The sequence below is a fragment of the Cloeon dipterum genome, chromosome 2, assembly GCF_949628265.1.
Source record: "Cloeon dipterum chromosome 2, ieCloDipt1.1, whole genome shotgun sequence".
Taxonomy (NCBI): domain Eukaryota; kingdom Metazoa; phylum Arthropoda; class Insecta; order Ephemeroptera; family Baetidae; genus Cloeon; species Cloeon dipterum.
The window spans coordinates 15,638,432-15,656,331 of NC_088787.1; the positions used below are offsets into that span (position 1 = coordinate 15,638,432).

The window sequence follows — 17,900 nt, forward strand, 5'->3', positions numbered from 1 at the left end:
ACAGCATAGCGACCGGCTGTCCTCTCGAACGACCAGCACAAGTTGTTTAATTTCCGATGCAAACGCGCAAGCACACATGATGACATGACCCGAGACAGAGGGTGTTCTGTTCCATATTCGGCGGGCGTGCAATTAAAAATCCAATTTGTGAGAAATTGTAAGTCAGTAATTATTTCACATATAAAAGACCGCGGAGCCAGAGAACAGAGGAGAGGTCACGTAATCGAGTTTTTAATTGAACTCTCTTCCGAAGGGAAAATATTTGTAGCCGTAGTCAGTTCTCCCGGTGAGAATTTACCTGCTCTCTGCGAGAAAGGGATTACTCGCAGCGGAGAGGTGCTCGGTTGAGCTGGAGATAGGTAGGGTGGATTTGGGGCTGCGATTTATTGACGTCTTCATTTGGTATTCAGCAAGCATTTGGCTCCAGATTGAGGGGCGAGTCAGCGGCTGACATTACGAATTTGCATCCAAATCGAGCTTGGGAAACGGACGCGAGTAACATAGAGGCAAATCTTCTAGCTGGGATTGGAACATTTCAAAGTTTTTCATTTTTCTCTAAATGAAAAATGGTCAGCATTATTTTTAAAAAGGATCAAGGCGATTTAAACACTACTTCTTAAAAATTTAAATTGTTGAGCAAAACTAACAATATATTGACAATTACGCTGTGCTAATAATCCTTTAAATTTTGAGCGATCTTCACAAAATGAATAACTATTAATTAATTTTTGAGGCCCCAGAAAGTTATTATCGGAAGGGAGCAGTATTTAATTTTACAGTATAATTTAAATCAAAAGGACACTATTCATAACAGTTCAAGTCAATGGTCAAATTAGAATTTGATTTTAAAGAGCCTTGAAAAATCAAACGAACTATTTTTCTAGATCTAAAAATATAATGACAATATAAATGTCATCAATTTCTACCTGGGTTTAAATTTTGCAAATGTTTTGCAAGCATCTTTTTAACAATATGTTAAGGGTGTCGAGACTTTGCCGCTTCTAAAAAAGCTAGGCTCTTCTCATTCATTCCCCTCTTTTTACTGTTCAGAGCGCCTTGAAAAGTGACAAATTCTTTCTCTTTCGGGCTCTTTCATTTTGCCAGCTGCCACGGCCTGCATTGGAAATTTCCAAACACCGCACCTCCGCTAGCATTAGAGGAGGCTGCAAGCATGCACTACTGCATGGGTTCTAATTGCTCCTTGAAAGGATGTGGTGTGGTAATATATTAGCTGATGATGAGCAGAACAGAAGCGAACAGCAGAGCGAGCGCTCGGTCTGTGCATGGCGGTGCCGCCACCATGCCGAGTGTGTGCGAGTGGCGTGCAGCAGCACAGGCGCAGGCTCACCATCACCAATTGCTCCTTTCCATCCATGGCTCCCCCATGCGCATCCAAATAGTGCGAGGCGGCTCGTGCGGATGAAAGCATTCAGATCAGCACTCGCTGGCGACCGAGGCACATGGTGCACGTGTACTGAGCCCTCTTTGTCTCTCGTTCTCTCGTGACGTCTCCATTTGGACAGTCGGCGGTCAGTGCTCCGTGCCGCGGGTCATGTACCCCTTTCCACCCTTGCCCAAGTGCCACGCGGCGGCCTCACAGGCCGGGAATCACCCTGAATCGTGTACTTTGCCAGCATGGTGAAGAAGAAGCAGAAAATTCGCAAGTGTAGAGGTCAGTCTCCAACTGCTTTTTTATTTTAGACACTTTGCAAATATCAATCTGAACCTTAATTGTGTTTCTCGAGATTTTTGCCAACTGAATTTTCAATCATTATGACTGGGTTGGTCGAAATGTTTTTTAATTGAAAACCGTTCATGCTTAAAGTTTTTTGCAGAAAAGAATCCTGTGATGAGCAATTCACATTATATTAATAATAATTAATTTATTCAATTATACATTTAAAATTTAGCAGCTCTTTGTACTCAATTTTCTATCACGTTCTCAAAATCGTTATTTAAAAATACTTTTTTCTTATCAGGAGAGTTAATAAAAAACTTTTAATTACAATTTAGGAAGCGCAATGAATTTTTGGAAGACATGAGTTTTTGTGAAGATTATTTTCTAAATTTAATCACTTTTCAAGTGTTTCGTTTTAATTCACTGCCCATCAGTGAAAAGATCCATAAAAATGTATCCGCTACTGTTTTCGATGGCACAGTTTGGATTGCGATAAGCGAAACACTGTCTTGTTTATCAACACGATATACACAAACCGCATACGCGATAAATAAAAGATGCGTACGTACACGGTGTCAACGAGCGATATTAACTAACTGGAAATGAATTCCCCAAATGGGTATTTAAATTTGTCAGCCGCGACCAAAGTGGTGGCGCGCGTTTATAGCGGAAAATCCCAAGCGACCTGGCCGGCTTGGCTCCTGCAATTGATTGAGAATATCGCTTTTACGGCCAATCTCTTTCAATCACATGTAGAGCAACACACTAAGAAAACAATTATGTATTTAAAAACCACTTTGAGCCCTAAACTTTCAAAATAGGAAAACCATTTTAATTTAAATTAAATATTTAATTTTTCCAATTTTAATCCAAAAGCTATATAAAGATATATATGTTGCATCAAGTTTTGTAATTCAAAACCAAAAGCCGCCACGAGAGCTTACTTCAAAGGTATATTATTTCATTTTGAAAAATGACCAGAAGAAATTCATGTCAATGCGGCTCAGTGCGGTGTGATATTACCTTGTAATGGATTGTTTTAGTTTCATTTTGCTTGCTTTTAAATTTAATGTATGTCTAGGGTGTAGCATGTTGGATACACCGGTTCCCGTAAGATCACCGAAGTTAAGCAACATGCGAGTAGTCGGTAGATGGATGGATATGATGTGCCTGGAAAGCCTCCTTGCCGACAATATATAGGCAAACTCGCTACTTGCTCGTGCGTGATTTGGCATCTCGGGACGATTGTCTAGCGTTTCAAAAAAGTCCTCGGTGCGGAGGCAAGTGGGCATGATCCCTGTGCGCCCTTCCCGGTCCTCAGACAGGTATAAAAAAAGAACTTTTCGTATTTATTGTATTTATCCTTGCAAGAATAAACAAGAATCATTTTTACGAGTTACACATATTATTCTGATTTTTATTTATATTCGGCGCCATTGAAATTTGGTGTTTTCTACGCCGCATATAATTTATACCAGACCTCCACACAATTGCGGGCGCAAGGATGCACCGACTTCCTCTTTCATTGGCCGCCTCCGCCTTTCCTGTCGATTGTTTTCCAGCCGCTGCAAACTAAGTCAGAACTTTTGGGTCCCTTTCTCTCTGCAGGCAGCAGTTGCAACCCCATTTATCGCCCCTGGTCGTGCGACCGCTCGGCAGGCCTGTCAAGCGGGTTGCAGATATTATTGACATTCTGTCGCAAGCTTGTGGTTATCACGACACAGGCAAATGAACACCGACGCGCCTGCCAGGCGTTATTACGCGGCCAGAAATTCTGAGCTCGAGCCCGCAATCGATCCCGAATTCGCCCTTGTCCGAAAGGGGAGAAACTTTGCTGCGCGCTAAATCAAAATATTGCGGAACCTCTTGGGGGGGGGGTGAATTGGGATTCAATTTAAATCAATTTCCAGTTGGCTCGGGCACAAATTCGGTGGTGGCAGGTCCCAAAAAGGAAACCGGGTCTGATTGGAATAATTGAGCCGACGGTTTGGAGGCCGTGATTGGCAAGGGAACCAGTCTATTATCTAGTATGCCTTAGCTGTTGCTGATTGGTGCGATAATAATCGAGCCATTTGTCATTGTCACACATTACAATGCTGCGCTGCTGGCTGGTTGAGTGTGTGGAAAGAGCGGCGGCCAGCCAAAGCAACACGCTGCTACTGCTGCCGCGCGCCTGCATTTATTTGTAATCCAGCCTGTTTTTATTATTCAAATCGCATTGCAAATTAATTGTTGACGTCTGTTGCTCCTAATTCCAGCAATTACCATTCCACGTGTGTGCCAAAACATGTACCGACTAAAGCCACTGTTTATTTTAAAGTGTACACACCATGTACGCTTCAATAAAGGCGAGTTGTACGCTCGCATTCGTGCGAGTAGAAATTTCCAACTCGGCGTTTTAAACATGGCCGATGACGATTTACTGCACCGCATAAAAATACAATAGGTGCGAGTTGGTTTGTTTGGGAAAAAGGAGCAACTCATGCATAAATGCAAAAATGACATATCGTCTGCCGGCGTAATTCCGGCAAAGCTGCGCTGTACTCTCACGCAATATTAGATTTCAAACGCGCAAAGCAAACCGAGCCGCAAGTGAATTCCGTCCCTCGTCCCCCGACTGGTCCCGCGTGCTGAAATAAAAATTATGAAGAAAATATTTATGCACGATTACACCGGAAAAGCGTATCTCTTCCTCAAAGTGCACCAGGAGCTCAACCACCCGCCCGGGGGAGTATAAGACAGAGAGTATACACACACATTTTCAAATGCAAGGCCGCCGCGAATTTGATGCATCATCCGCCCCCGCTGCTTCGCACCCCTGCCTGCAAGGGATCAAGCAGCGAGAGCACCCCTTTGCATTTTATTCCGGCCCCCACAATGGCGCTCCGCTTGTCGAAGGATTTTGAGTGACGGCGGCTTAATTGCGTCGCTTCTACCCTGCAAAGGGAAATCCTAGCCAGCCAGCACTTTCCCGCGGGGGACGCTTTTCGGGGGCTAGACAGCGCCGTGAACTTTGCAGAGCAACACCAGACTTTTGACCTTTCCTAGTTTTTATTCGCGACCTTCCAGAACGATTCCTGTCTGAATTGATTTCCCAATTCAGATCGATCTTTGCAGCGAAAGCCGCGGCTGCAACCGTCACAACACTGCCGACTGGACGGTTGCATATCTGATTTCATTTTCGACTCGCACATATTAATGCAACCGGCACAGCACTCGAGCTGCTAGGGTTGCGCACTACTTTTGAGAAATGAGCTCATCTGATAAAACATCGTTTCACAGTTAGTAATTCCCTGTAATTTGCATGACTAAATAATTTAAATTGATTTCGAGCACGTTATGCAAAAGTAACTAGAGAGAACTCGAGTGCAATTGCATATCGATCTCATTAGGCTGAATTCGGCCGGGTTGCCATGACGAATATCGCGAGTGAATGGCGGAAAAGCAGCTCATCGATCTTACGTCGGGGCATGTTGCTCTCGAGTGACAGCTCCGAGGCCTGCCTCGTTTTCTTCCCTTCCCAGTGGAAGAACAGAAGAGCTGCTCTCTTCTCTCTCCGCTGCTCTTTCCAACTTCCTTTTAGCTCGGCTGTCTCCGCCGCACTTTGATATCTCTGCGAGAGAATGCAATCGCAATAAAATCAATTAAAGTGCCTTGCGCTCATGACTAAAAGAGGAAGATTTTGTTCAATCCTTTTTCAATCTAAGTTCACATAGTACTGTATTCATTATTTAAAATAATTGCATATGATTTAAGAACTTTTTTAGTTGTTAAATTTTAAAGTTAAACCCCAATAAAAGTTTAAGAATTGCCACTAATTGTAAGTTTTGGTCTGTTAATCTGTCAAACAAACTATACATATTCAAAGAGTTTCAACAATGAAAGTTACGACTGCAAATTTATATTCGCAACCATTCCTGCGGCTAAAATTGTGCAACGCAAATTAATCATACAATAAGATAAAATTTGGGAGCTCATATATCAGCAGCTAATTTGACTCGTTTTTAATTGGCCTAAAATGTATACCCGAACGAGCGACCCACGCGCGACTTTTCCTAGGGGCCTTTTCGAAGGTGTCACCGTCGGGAACGAAATATCAGCAGCCGGCGTGGATCTGGCATCACAACTGTCTCGTCATTTTGATTAAGCATCTGGCCCTTCTCGTTCGCTTTCCACCCAGCAGCAGCCATATTGCTTTATGAGCTATTTTTATTTGACGCCTGCGATGCCAGCAGAAAGAGCTGCGCCGCCGCCGCCGACTCTCTTATTTCGGGGCTCGCGCGTCTAATTTATTGGAGCCGCTCTGACTGAGAGATAGACAGACGGACCGAATATCTTCTTCAGCCCGCCCGACTGACATTCAGTGCCAAAGTGTGATGACAGATGCACCAGCGCAGCAGCGCGACGGCGGCAGCCCTCTCGTTCCGGGCAAAAAGCGCCGCGCAAATAATGCCGGCGCTAACAACTGCTCCATATGAGCAACCAGAGCGCAGACTGAGTCGCTCGCTGCTTTTAATTGCAGCTCCTCCCTGTCACATATAAAGTTGACACACTCAAGTTGGCTCCGCCGCCACTGCCTCGGCGAGAGAAGTTTGAAATTGTTGCAATTCTGAGAGTTGATGTCACGGGGCTTTTTGCTCTTTTGGATTTGCTAAACGGTCTGACACCGCGTCATTGCCAGTTTACCGCCGCAAAAACACACGAACTGCCGCACAGCATGCTCCTCTTCTATTTATTACATCATCTATACTGATAATTTATTTTAAACATTCTACTCAAACAAAAAATACAGGAGTAAAATTATTGTTTCACACAGTGTTCTATTTTATGGCTTTAATAAAGAAATAAAAATGATAAGCCTTATTTTTATGTCACTATATAGATCAGAGTCTGTTTAGCGTTAAAGCTTATCTGCATCATGAAGCAAACCTAAATTTTAAGACAAAATGGTCAATATTTAACTTGACCATCAATGGACGTAGAGCAGTTATTTGGATCCAGAAATTGTATAAACGTATATACTTAAAATTTATTTTCTCTTCTCATTATTATTTATACCTTCAATGGAAATTTTTAGAGATATGATCCAGCTGTATGATGATTTTAATTTTTAGTTGCTTGAATTATCCAGCTCCGCCTGGTTTCTCTTCATACATACAGACTGCTAATGAAAAGCAGCTGCCGCAAAAATTCGCGGAAAACGCAAATGAAGTGCCGTTCGTGTGGAAAACGCTTGCGCCTTGAACAATGGTGCCGTGCTGGCGTTGCTTATTTCTCTCTCGGCGCTGCTATGTGTGTGATTAGAACAATGAGCAGCGGAGATACACTGTAATTCTCGCTGCGCGACGCCACAATTACAATAATTACTTCATAAAGTGCCAATTATCTAGTCTACGCCGATGAAAAATATTTTGACAGTGCTCATTGGAGCGGCGATAATCATAAACAATCTCGCAAATAACACACTTGCTTATAGTTTGTCTGGGCTTAATCAAACTGAGAAAATGAGTACTGAGTTGAAAAAAACACACAAATTGATACGCTCCTATATATAGCAGAATTGTCAATTTTTTTCTTGTTTCTTTTATTTCATTTTTGTTAGGCCGATTTTTGCGAACATTTTCAAGAGTTGATATTATATTGCGCCGTTATCTAATTATCACAGGCAATTTATGTAACAGTACAAGGTTAAAAAATTCCTAAATATCTCTAAAAATTTGCATGTCTGGAATTAAGTAAATTAACAGAGGCTATATTTGCAACGCACATTGAACGCGCGCTGGACTGTCCAGACATTGTAACGTTTTCTGCCTTGAGCCAGACACAACACCAGACGCTTTTGGATATGTAATTGCTGCTTATTACGAGTTGGCAGGAAACACTCAGTTGCCAAAAGCAGTCGGCGCGGCATTTTGGATTCTGAGCATGCATGAGGGCCGCTGTTAATGATAATCGCGCTGGAGACGCGCGCCCCCTAATTTGCGCGGCTACTGTGTGTGTGTGCATGTGCGTCATAATAATCATAATTGCTCTCTTTGTGTTTCAGGTGAGTTGATCTCGCGTCCAGAGAGTTCCCGCGAATGGCGAAGCGTGAGTAATCGTTTAAACACAAACGCTGATAAGCCGACGAAACGCTACTTTGTCGCGAAACATAAGAATGTTAAGGAAATTAAGCACTTCCCATTCATTAAATTAAGAACGTCCTTGCGCACGGAACACGCGCGCATATTTGTTTGTGTTAAGCTGCGCGGGAAATGAAGACATTTTTCCAGCCGTAGCGGGCCACGCACTAATGAAATTCTCATGACGCCGGGTCATTAGCTGGAACAATAAAGATAAAGCAGCTCGAGCAGCCATTTGATGCCTGATGGCCACGCGAAGGAGTCGTAATTCCGAATCCAGTGCATGCCGCGCCGGTGTGATTAATTTGGAGCCAGCCGGGCTAATGATCATCATCACGACGATCTGGTTACACACCTGATAATCTACCTGTTGTTTATTTATTATGTGCTGCGGAGAATTATTCGCTCTGTGTTTGGGTCAAGTTGCGCGCAAGGTGATAAATTATTATTTTATGTCTCCTTTCACGCTATCTCGTGCTCATCGCCAACCGCTCCAGTTATTAGCGCTAAATATGTGTGTATACATATATAAAAGCACATTGGCCATGCATGATAAATTCAATTAGTCCACATACAGCACCACGGAGAAGATTTATGCTGTCTGCATTTTTGCCACCAACACACGCAGTTTTTTGTTCATATTAGAAACTTTCAGTTACGGAAAAAGTTTTTTTAACAATCAATGCCGCAGCAAGATTCAAATTTACTGACTCAAAAAAGTGCAATTATTGAAAAGAGCTAAATTAAAACTGTCATTTTAAGCACGGAATTTTAAAATATTCCCGTTTAGGGCGTTTAGGGGAAATAAAAAGCAATATCCTTTGCGGTTGCCTTGCGAAATGATAAAAAGTTGCGCTCCTTTACTCGGCGTGGGTGCGATCTCTTATGCTATATAACAAATGTGGAGAACGGGAAATCCACCTGTTAGAGATGATATCGCGGGATTCTTTATGTCCTAATAAAATCTAGCAAGTGGCTCTTAAACTGCAATAAAATAGAGCTTTTGAGGCCATTTATTTGAATTGCCATTTAGCAGGGTCGTAAAATTCACAGCAGTGCCCGCGCCTGCCCTGCCGCGCGCCGCTATTACACAGCTCCGCTACAACCACAACACACCAAGCTGCAAAGTGGCGCGTAAAATTATTATGAATGAGCAGCGAATCTGCAGGCTGACGCTTTTAAAAACAAATACGTACGCACGCAGGGCTCCAAATAGCTCTTTTATGAAAACACAAGCACTTCACTTGCGAAAAACAACACTTGGAAGCGAGTTTTTTTCTACACGCGCAGTTGAAAGCAAGAGGTGCGGAGAGAAGGCACATAATGCGAGTGGATATCGCGCCACGAGACTCATAACAAGCGTCATTATTACGTTTTAAAACAATATCGCACATCTACGAACCCCACAGCAACAGTGGCAGCGCTGGCCATGAATTATAAATCTCCTCAACGGCCCGAGGGTGCATATACTTTTCTGTGTTTCAGCCAAAGAAACAGAATTTTCCGTAACTGATACAAGTCTGACAAGGAGAGCCATGTTCTTTTACGAAAAGCAATTTACTATTATACTTTAACAATTCATTAATATAGAAAATTACATCAAGAAAGTGATGAAACCCTACTTACTTATATTATGTGATAAAAAACACAGAAAAAATTTCATTTATGATTTCATTTATTTTTTTAATATTTGCCTTGTAGGAAAGAAAAATGAAATAGAAATTTACAACCACTTGATGCAATTTCCATGTTAATTTTGGAGACAGTAACATTTCATGTTTCGCAATCAAGAAAACAAAAACATTTTCAACAACAAGTGACTACTAGAAAATCATGCAATTTATAACTAGTCAGTCAACAAGACTTAAACGTTCTTTATTTTTATCTCGTTACCCATCTTAAATTAAAACGTAAGCAATTTTCTCCAATCTGTGTTCCCTTTTTTCATTTACCATAGGATAAATTGCTTTCATTCATCGTGCGTACACAAAATATTTGACCGCGTCCGAGTGCAATTTATTCTATACGGCCGCTTTTCAATTTATGCAAATTTTTCTTTCCCTTTAATATTAATATCAAATTATACTCCGATTACCCCGGCAGCTACCGTGAATTTTGCTCGTATTTCGTGGCTAATTTACTCCCAAGATCTGCATTCCCGATTTTTTCTCACTTAGCACGTACGGCAAAAAAACTCAACGCGCCGCCGCACATGCATTATTAAAGAGCAGAACGTGACGAGGCAGGAAGGAGCCATAAAAACTCTCGATTAAAGCCCGCAATACTCCTGTGCACCCAACAAAATTACATTTTGGTGCAAAATCTAGTTACTCAAAAGCATTAAATTTTATGATGTGTATTACGTGTTGATGTTGTGAAAACGAGTAATTTAATAATTTAATTACAATCCGCAATAAAAATGCCGCCCTTTTGTGATTAGTACAAGATTCTTGCACCGCGCATTTTGGCTCGCAATTAAACTGTTTAATGGTGTAAATTTTAATCAAGATCAAAAAGGCAAGCTGATAAAAGTCAGATTTACACTAAGCGAACATGTTTCATTTTTTAATTAATATTTAAATGAGATCGCAGTGGCGTGACCGCTAAAATTACTTTTGCAAAAATTCTAATATCGTCATAAAATTTAACAATCCCCACCTCTCGTGATCCATTAATCAAAGTTTAATTTATTCAAGGTGGAGCGCGCACATACAATATATAAACCGATCTACTCGCTCCATGTGTACGCCGTTTCATTTATTTGTAGGGTGATGCCTGATTGCGTTCAGGGGCGTCAGATGGTTCAAAAGCGTCGATGACTGTTTCTGAGAGCTTTGTTTGCAGCGGCACAATATGGCACACACACACGGCTTTATTATGTATTTCGAATCAACGGCTGCGCCCATCGCGTCGAGCAGCAGTCAGAAACAAGCAGCCCGCTCATCAGCACCAAATAAGGGTGATCAAGTTGGTCTGGCCCATTAAAAGCTGCGCATATGCATGAACCGGTATAGAGACGACGAGCCACCCTAATAAAAAGCTGCTTCCTCCACGGGTGCATTTTAAATTGCGTCTGCGCCAAATTAGCGCGATCCTGTGATGAATATGCGTTGCTGTGCATTTTCGGGGAGGGAAAATAAATTCGTTATGACCACTCATTTACGCCTCTAATTTAATAAATTCATGCGGTGCTTGATTATGATGTCCTTTAAAATTATTTCATTTTGATTGCACTTCTAAATAATTCGTGCAATAATTGAAAAATTCAAATTACCTTTCAAAGAGAAAAATTGACTTTTGTTTGTATGCGAAACAAATGACAAAATTCAAATTTTACATCAAACACACGCTTAAAATGTGCACAAATATTATACACATGCAAATTTAATCTACCTACTAGCTTTATAAATTTATAAAAGCATAAATTAGCAACTGACATCTGAAAAATTAGTCTATAGCGCTAAAAATTGTAAGTCGTGCGTGTGAAGCATAATATGTCAACGAATATGTATAATATGTGTTGAAAATTAAAAAAAATCCCTCTGCAACGAAGACCCAAAAAAGCCATTGTTGAATGAATTTTTTTCTTCCCTTTTAATGCAGAAATATTTCAGCGGACGAATATTCTATAAAAAATAAAAGACTTCTTTTCCTTTGACAAATATTTTCTCGGGAAAAGCACTGCTCGGCGTATTAAAATTTAATTTTCTGTTTTGCCAACATTCACTCGGATTGTTCGTAGCGTCTTACCTGGAGGAGTTGACCTTTTTGCATTCAATATTTGCTGCTCCTTGATGTAGTGTGAGAAGCGTCGTAGATTTATCTTGGAACTTAATTTTAAAAATCAATCCACCTTTTTCCTACCTCAAGCAGCAGGGATATGTTGTCCTTGCAGGTCGCTTAACCCAACGGGAACAGAACGCAAAATTTTGTTGCGCTGCATTTCCAGTAGCATTTTCCCGGCGGACTGCAAAGTGGCTGTGACTTTTCATGCGAGCGCGCGTGTGTAAATTTAATTAGTGCGAGACGCAGGGCGGCCATTTTTTGCCAGCGTCGCCGCCGCCGCCACTGCCGCCGCCGACGACGACGACGAGTTGTAATCTGTCTAATGCATTTGGCCTAGTAAATAACAGAGACGCCAAAACAAAAGACAAAAGCAGCGCCGTGCAAGTGACACTTTATTACGCGGGGGGTGGCTGCGCGCGGCCTATAAGGCGAACTTTCAATTAAAACCACGTATGCGGAATTAATTCGACGACGATCGGAGCTCCAAGGGCTGCTGATTTATTGGTCGATTCTTTCGCTCCGCAGCAGTTTGCTAAACAACACAAAGAAATATATCGGCTAGCTGCACGCTCGCTAGCTCTCTCAACCGGATGGTTGGGGCGTCGGAAAAATGGCCCTTGTGTGCGAAGGGCGGACGAAAGGGAGCCGAAGGAGAAGGGTGCTCGCCACCCATGAAAGAAAACCAACCAAAAAGTGCATCACGGCGCCGGACCCTAAGTATTTTGTAAGTGCTGCTTGTCCCTGCGTGTATTTATTTTGCTTTCTCTTCGGTGTTGGGGAGGAATGTCGCAGATAAATTATTTCTGCGCCTTCGCCTGCCTGCCGACAAAATTCTTTTCGCTGAACTTCCTCAGCCATGCTAATTCTGTGGGAAATGTGTGAAAAATAGCTGGTAGAAAATATCAACGAAAATAGCTCCCGCAGCAGGTCTAATATTCGTAGGTTTTCCTGTTTTTATATTTTAAAAAAGTACTCTGCACCATGATTTTATCTCCGATCCTAAGAAATTCCGAACTAATCTGCCAATTCAGATTTGTTAGTTGTTTTTGTTTCGCGAGTTTAGAAATTTAAATCCAGTATCAAGTCAAGGAGATTAATTGTGAAAAACTTGGACTGGATCAAGCTGCTGCTGGCAGCATATGCCAAGAATTTAGTCGTCGCCAAAAACAAACAAACAAGAGATAAAGAAGAAGAAAGCAATAAAACAAAAAACCTACAAGAAAAAAGGCCTGCGAGGACGGCAAACAGAGCGTAATTGCGAGAGCGGCGGCAGACAAATTTATATTGACAGGGTGTTATTCACGCAGAGTGGATTCAATTGGCCTAGTTTTTAGACTTTCCTGCCATTTGAAAAATGTTGCCAATTGTTTTGCACACCGCTTTTTGCCTCCAGTGTTTGCATGACCAGAATTAATTCACCGACAGTGGCTGAAATATTGAGTCCTTTCCAAATATACACTTCACTTGACGATATTAATTTTATGAATTCAGTCTCAGAGATCAATTGAGTCAAGTTTTGCTTAAAAATAGTAGCCTAGAAATTTCATAAAACGCACTAGGCGTTCAACACTAAAACTTAAACACAGTTTAAGTTTTGCAAAATTAATGCAGTATTTTTACATCCCTGTCCATAGAAATTTGTATTGCAACCATGCATAAAAAATTATAAACTCCTATTTAATAAATTATTTAAACAAGAGAGTGTACTGTACAACAGACAATTGTTAAAGAAAAATAAATGCTGACATTCATTCATATCGGTGGTTTCACATTTGATTGATTTTTTGACCAACGAGGTGTATTGCTGATAAAAAAAATCTTTGAAATTATTTTGTTTTTAATTCACTGGGCCGAAAAATTGATCATCTCTGCCGAGGAAGTCTCAAAAAATGTTCCTGTTTCCCTCTGATTTTTGGCTGCATCTGGTTAGCTTTCCACTTTATCTTGACTGACCATAATTCTATTGGTGTATATAATATAGTTTTGAGAAACTGCAGCACTTTCACGAGCGTACATAGAAGAAAGGGAAAGGCCCGAGATAAACATAAATAAAAGGCCCCTTTTGAAAAGAGCAGAAGCGCGAAAGGCCATTTGGAATAGAGCGCAAATTGGAGTCAGACGAGGAAACAAGAGCTTGTTTGAACTGCTGGTGCCGCGAGAGAAGGGGCTGATCATCATTTCGCCGTTAATTTTTTGCACCCTTCTGCCTCCTTTTCTAATTTCTCACCTATGTAGCAGCGACAAAAAAGCGATCGAGTTTACATTTGGAGCACAGACCGTGCAGCGTTAATAACACTACGGAGCTTCTGTCGTCCCTCTGTTGGAAAATATTTTTGATAAAAAGCTGTGCGCCATTGAGAGTGCGAGGGTCTTTGATATATATAAAAGAGCCAGGCTGACTGACTGGGGGTGTTCTTCGAAAGAATTATGCTTTGTCCGCCTGTCAGGGGGGATGACATGGTCTGAATTCAAGGGGCGGTATTCAGATGATGGGCATCTCTTTTTTAAACTGGCTCATTGTGCGCGCGTATCGGATGTAACTTCTATTTGAAACGTATCAGTCCATGGCCGACCTTTGCCGGTAGTGCGTTCGGCGCGCGGATCTCTCATTGCCTGCTTTACTGTGAGTGCCAGAGCGACTTTGGCAGATGCAGCTCACGCTGACCTGCATCTGGAAATACACTTCCCGACAGATATTGCCTCCGGTCGGAATAATTTGAGGCCAAGTGCCACTCGACCATGAAATGGAAATGGATTTGCATTGATTATCACATAGGTAAATGTCGTTTTTTAATTATAAGTTTAGCTCATATATTCGTGTTGAGAAAAAAATGCGAATTTTTAATTGAATACAATTATAAAATTGACAGCTCGATTTTAGAGCATAGTAAATTATTGAGATAGAATTGGGAATTGGAGTTTTCGGCCTTTTTGCGATAAGATATACAGTTCCAGCTTGAAAAATCAATCTTATTGTGGTGAAAATGTGTTTAGAACATTTTATTTAGGAACGAAAATTAGAAATAATTTTTTAAACTAGAATTTTAGAGCAAAATTTTACAGGTTGGAATACTGAATTTTAGAAAAAAATATTTTATCTGTTAAAACCAAATTGGAAATTTAATTTATAGAAGGTTGAGAAAAGTGTAATATGAACATTTAAATTTTCGAATGGCCAATCTTGATGGGGAAATCAAGGCCTTAATGCAATAGTAATTTCAAGTCCGCATTTCAACGAATCACTTTTTTAGCAGGTAATATGTGCAAATTTTGTCTTTTTTACAACCATAACTGCGTGATTCGACTGTTGCGGTCTACAAAACTTAGAAAAATAGACGATCAAATAAATCTTTGGGGTTTAAGAGGTGAAAATGAAACCTTGCGGGATCTTCAACAATTCTTCTCTTTATGCGACAGTCACTTGGCGACTAAGTCTAGCAGAATACAAGGACCTTTAAACAGAATTGATATTCGACTTTAGGATTAACAATTTAAGAGAATTGACTTGAAGCTTGAAGAACAATTTAAATTAGAAAAGAATTTACTCGATTGAGCCGGGTCCTTAACAATTAAACGCTCGGAACTCTTAAGATGCGACTTGTTGGCTCGTGTGTCCGGCGAAAACTAATTTACATTCAAAATCTCTCTCTGTTGCATTAACGAATTTCTAACAAATATTGTCTAACAATCATTAATAACAATACCCTAGACCTTAAATGAAAAAGGAGTGGGAGCTCGGCTCCGCAACCACTACAAATCAAATTCCCATTAATTTAGTTAATTTAGCAGTTGATGACTGATTGATTTAAAAAGACATTTAAATCAAAATTAATTAAAGAGAGAGGTTTGGAGTTGAACAACATAAATGTCATTCCCCTTAGAACAGTTTTGGGGAAAGGAAACCCAAACGCACGTCTCCTATGCACCGTGTCCACTCCACGCATCAACTTCCGGTCGGTCGAGTTGCGGAAAACGAGTACATTGCTTTTGTATGCTGTTTGTTTCAGCCGGTCGTTTGCGTATATGCTTTGGCTTGCTCCCTTCATTTTCAGCTGTCAAATTATTTGAACAAAACAGAAACGCGGATTGCCTTTTCCACTTTCTGCTCGTGCAGCGACCAGTGCACTGCTTTGCTGCGTGTATTTTCGCGCGGAATTTTCCCCGGTCGTCTGTCCCCAGCTCGAAAATATAAAATATGGGCCGCGCTCACCCCATATTCATATTTGCGTCGGAATTCTCTCTCGACGAGAGTGTGATTTTTTCCACCAACGCAAAAAGCAAGCAGCAAAACGCGCGGCGCAGCAGCTTTGCAAAAGAGCTGTTCAGCAGCTAGAGTTGGGGTTGAAGCAAAGCTGGATATGTGTGTATGTGCACACACATGTACAGTGAGCGGTATGTAGGTAATGCATATATAAATATCGCGCGCCAGGCACTGAGAGAGCACTGTTGCGATGACAGACCGTGTTTTAGCTGCATGCATATATAGAACATTGCTGCTCTCGGTGGCTATACGTACAATCGTGCATATCTATAAACATGCATATACGCGACTTCGCCAACCGACCAACGGCAGAAAGTCATGATTGTGAAATTTGCAGAGCTCTGGCGACAACAACGCCGGCGAACGGCTAACTAAGAGAGAGCATATATAATAACCCATAATAATAATAATGCCTCTCTCGAAGAGGCAATTCTGGCGCCAGAGTGGAAAACAAGATTGTTCCTCTCCATAGTGCAGTTGTTGCAATGTCCCACGCCCAGCAACTAGACACATCGCGAAGCAAAGACGGATAAAAGAGAAAAAATAAAGTAAACAATCCTACACAACGTCAAACGCGTGGTTAAATGGCCATGAAATTTAGAAATTAAATGGTTCCCTGTTGAAATTAAATGCTTTTGATGAAGCAACAGATAAAACCAGAATGGGGAACTATTTGTCGCTTTTATTCTTCGGTGGCAAATAAAAACAGCCTGAAAATTTGCCAAACTCTTTTGTAGATTCTACTGGGGCTGGGAAGCAATTTAATGTTCTGGTGTGCTTTGGTAATTTTTTAAACGTCGTCCTCATTCGCTCACTGATTTTCTAGAAATTTGAAATGTATCGAAAAAGCAAAGCGCATAGTCATTCTCTTGGGTTTTCAAAGTGCAGAGCTTTCCAGTTTAGCCCTTGAACTCCCAGAACTCCCCTGCTCCCCAAAGAGCGTCTCTCTCGGTGCTCGCGGCAGCTCTTTTAATTGAAATAATTTCATTCTGCTGAAATATCTGCTGACTGGCGCAACTTTTTAATTGGATAAAAAGACGCACACGCTCTCGCAGCTCGCCAGAGCTCTCTCGCTCGCTCGCTCGCTTGCGCGAGCACACACACACACACACACACATTCACAATTTCTGGCTGAAAAGCAGAAGAGGCGCTCGGCAAAAGGGTTCTAAATGAAATTCAAACACACATTTTGACGACATAATAAATTAAAACGCCACACCGCGCGCTGCTTTTTATCCAACACACATCACAGCAGCTACTTTAATTCTGATACATCATGTTGAAATAATCCGTAAGTAAAGCTCGGTGTACAGCAGCAGTCGCGGGCATTAGAGCCAACACAGTCATCTCGCCTCCTACTCACTTAATACAAATACACAAGCGCACATTCAAGTAAAGAAACGAGAGGTAGGACAAGTTAGTTAAACCTTTTTTATAAATAAGTTCAAATTGCCCACAAAATAATTGATTAGTCAATATGTTTAAATTTTTTTGTTATTTCGATATAATTACTTTTTCTCTTTTTTTTTAATTTGAACAAGTCGTTGTGATTTGAATTTTTTTCAAACATAATAACAAATCCATAATATATAGCTTAGCTAATTCTTATAATATTGAAGTCTCGTTTCTAAATTCTACACCACGCAGCTTAATGAAACAAGGAAAATTTCCAAGCCGAATTTAAAAAAAAAAATCTAATTTTTAGCTATATCAGCGGTGTCAACTTATGACTGAGGACAACAATTAGTTAAGAGCTCCAACTGTCTGCAGTCCAAAGTTTTCTATAGACATTAGAAAAAATCTTAGAATGGAAATGAATATATAAGGAAGCAACGTAGAATAGGTGAAACCACTCGAATTTTTACCGATAAAAGGTCGGAAAAGGCAGCATTAAAGGCGTGCTTTTCACTGCTGAGGTTAGAGGAAAGTCCGGCAGCGGCAACTTTGGCGCGTATAGGAAACCGCACGTTTCGCAGAGAGAGCAACAAAAATACATGCCTGCCCAGCGGCGGCGCGCATACATATACACACACTCGCTGCTGGCCGGGTATTA

The 17,900-nt window shown here is 41.1% G+C and overlaps 1 protein-coding gene across 8 annotated transcripts in view; it reads left to right on the forward strand.

The window, feature by feature from the left end:
• LOC135937052 (homeotic protein antennapedia-like) overlaps positions 1–17,900 on the forward strand; it is a 101,145-nt gene that overhangs the window by 60,471 nt on the left and 22,774 nt on the right. Inside the window, exon 1 of one of the 8 annotated variants that reach the window (XM_065480123.1) lies at positions 1,387–1,672. The exons of 5 other annotated variants lie outside the window; for them this stretch is intronic. The gene's annotated coding sequence lies outside the window, so the exon portion shown is untranslated. Of the gene's footprint in view, positions 1–1,386; positions 1,673–7,747; positions 7,769–17,900 lie in introns of those variants that run through there. 2 more of the 8 variants (XM_065480131.1, XM_065480129.1) reach the window with 2 other exon arrangements.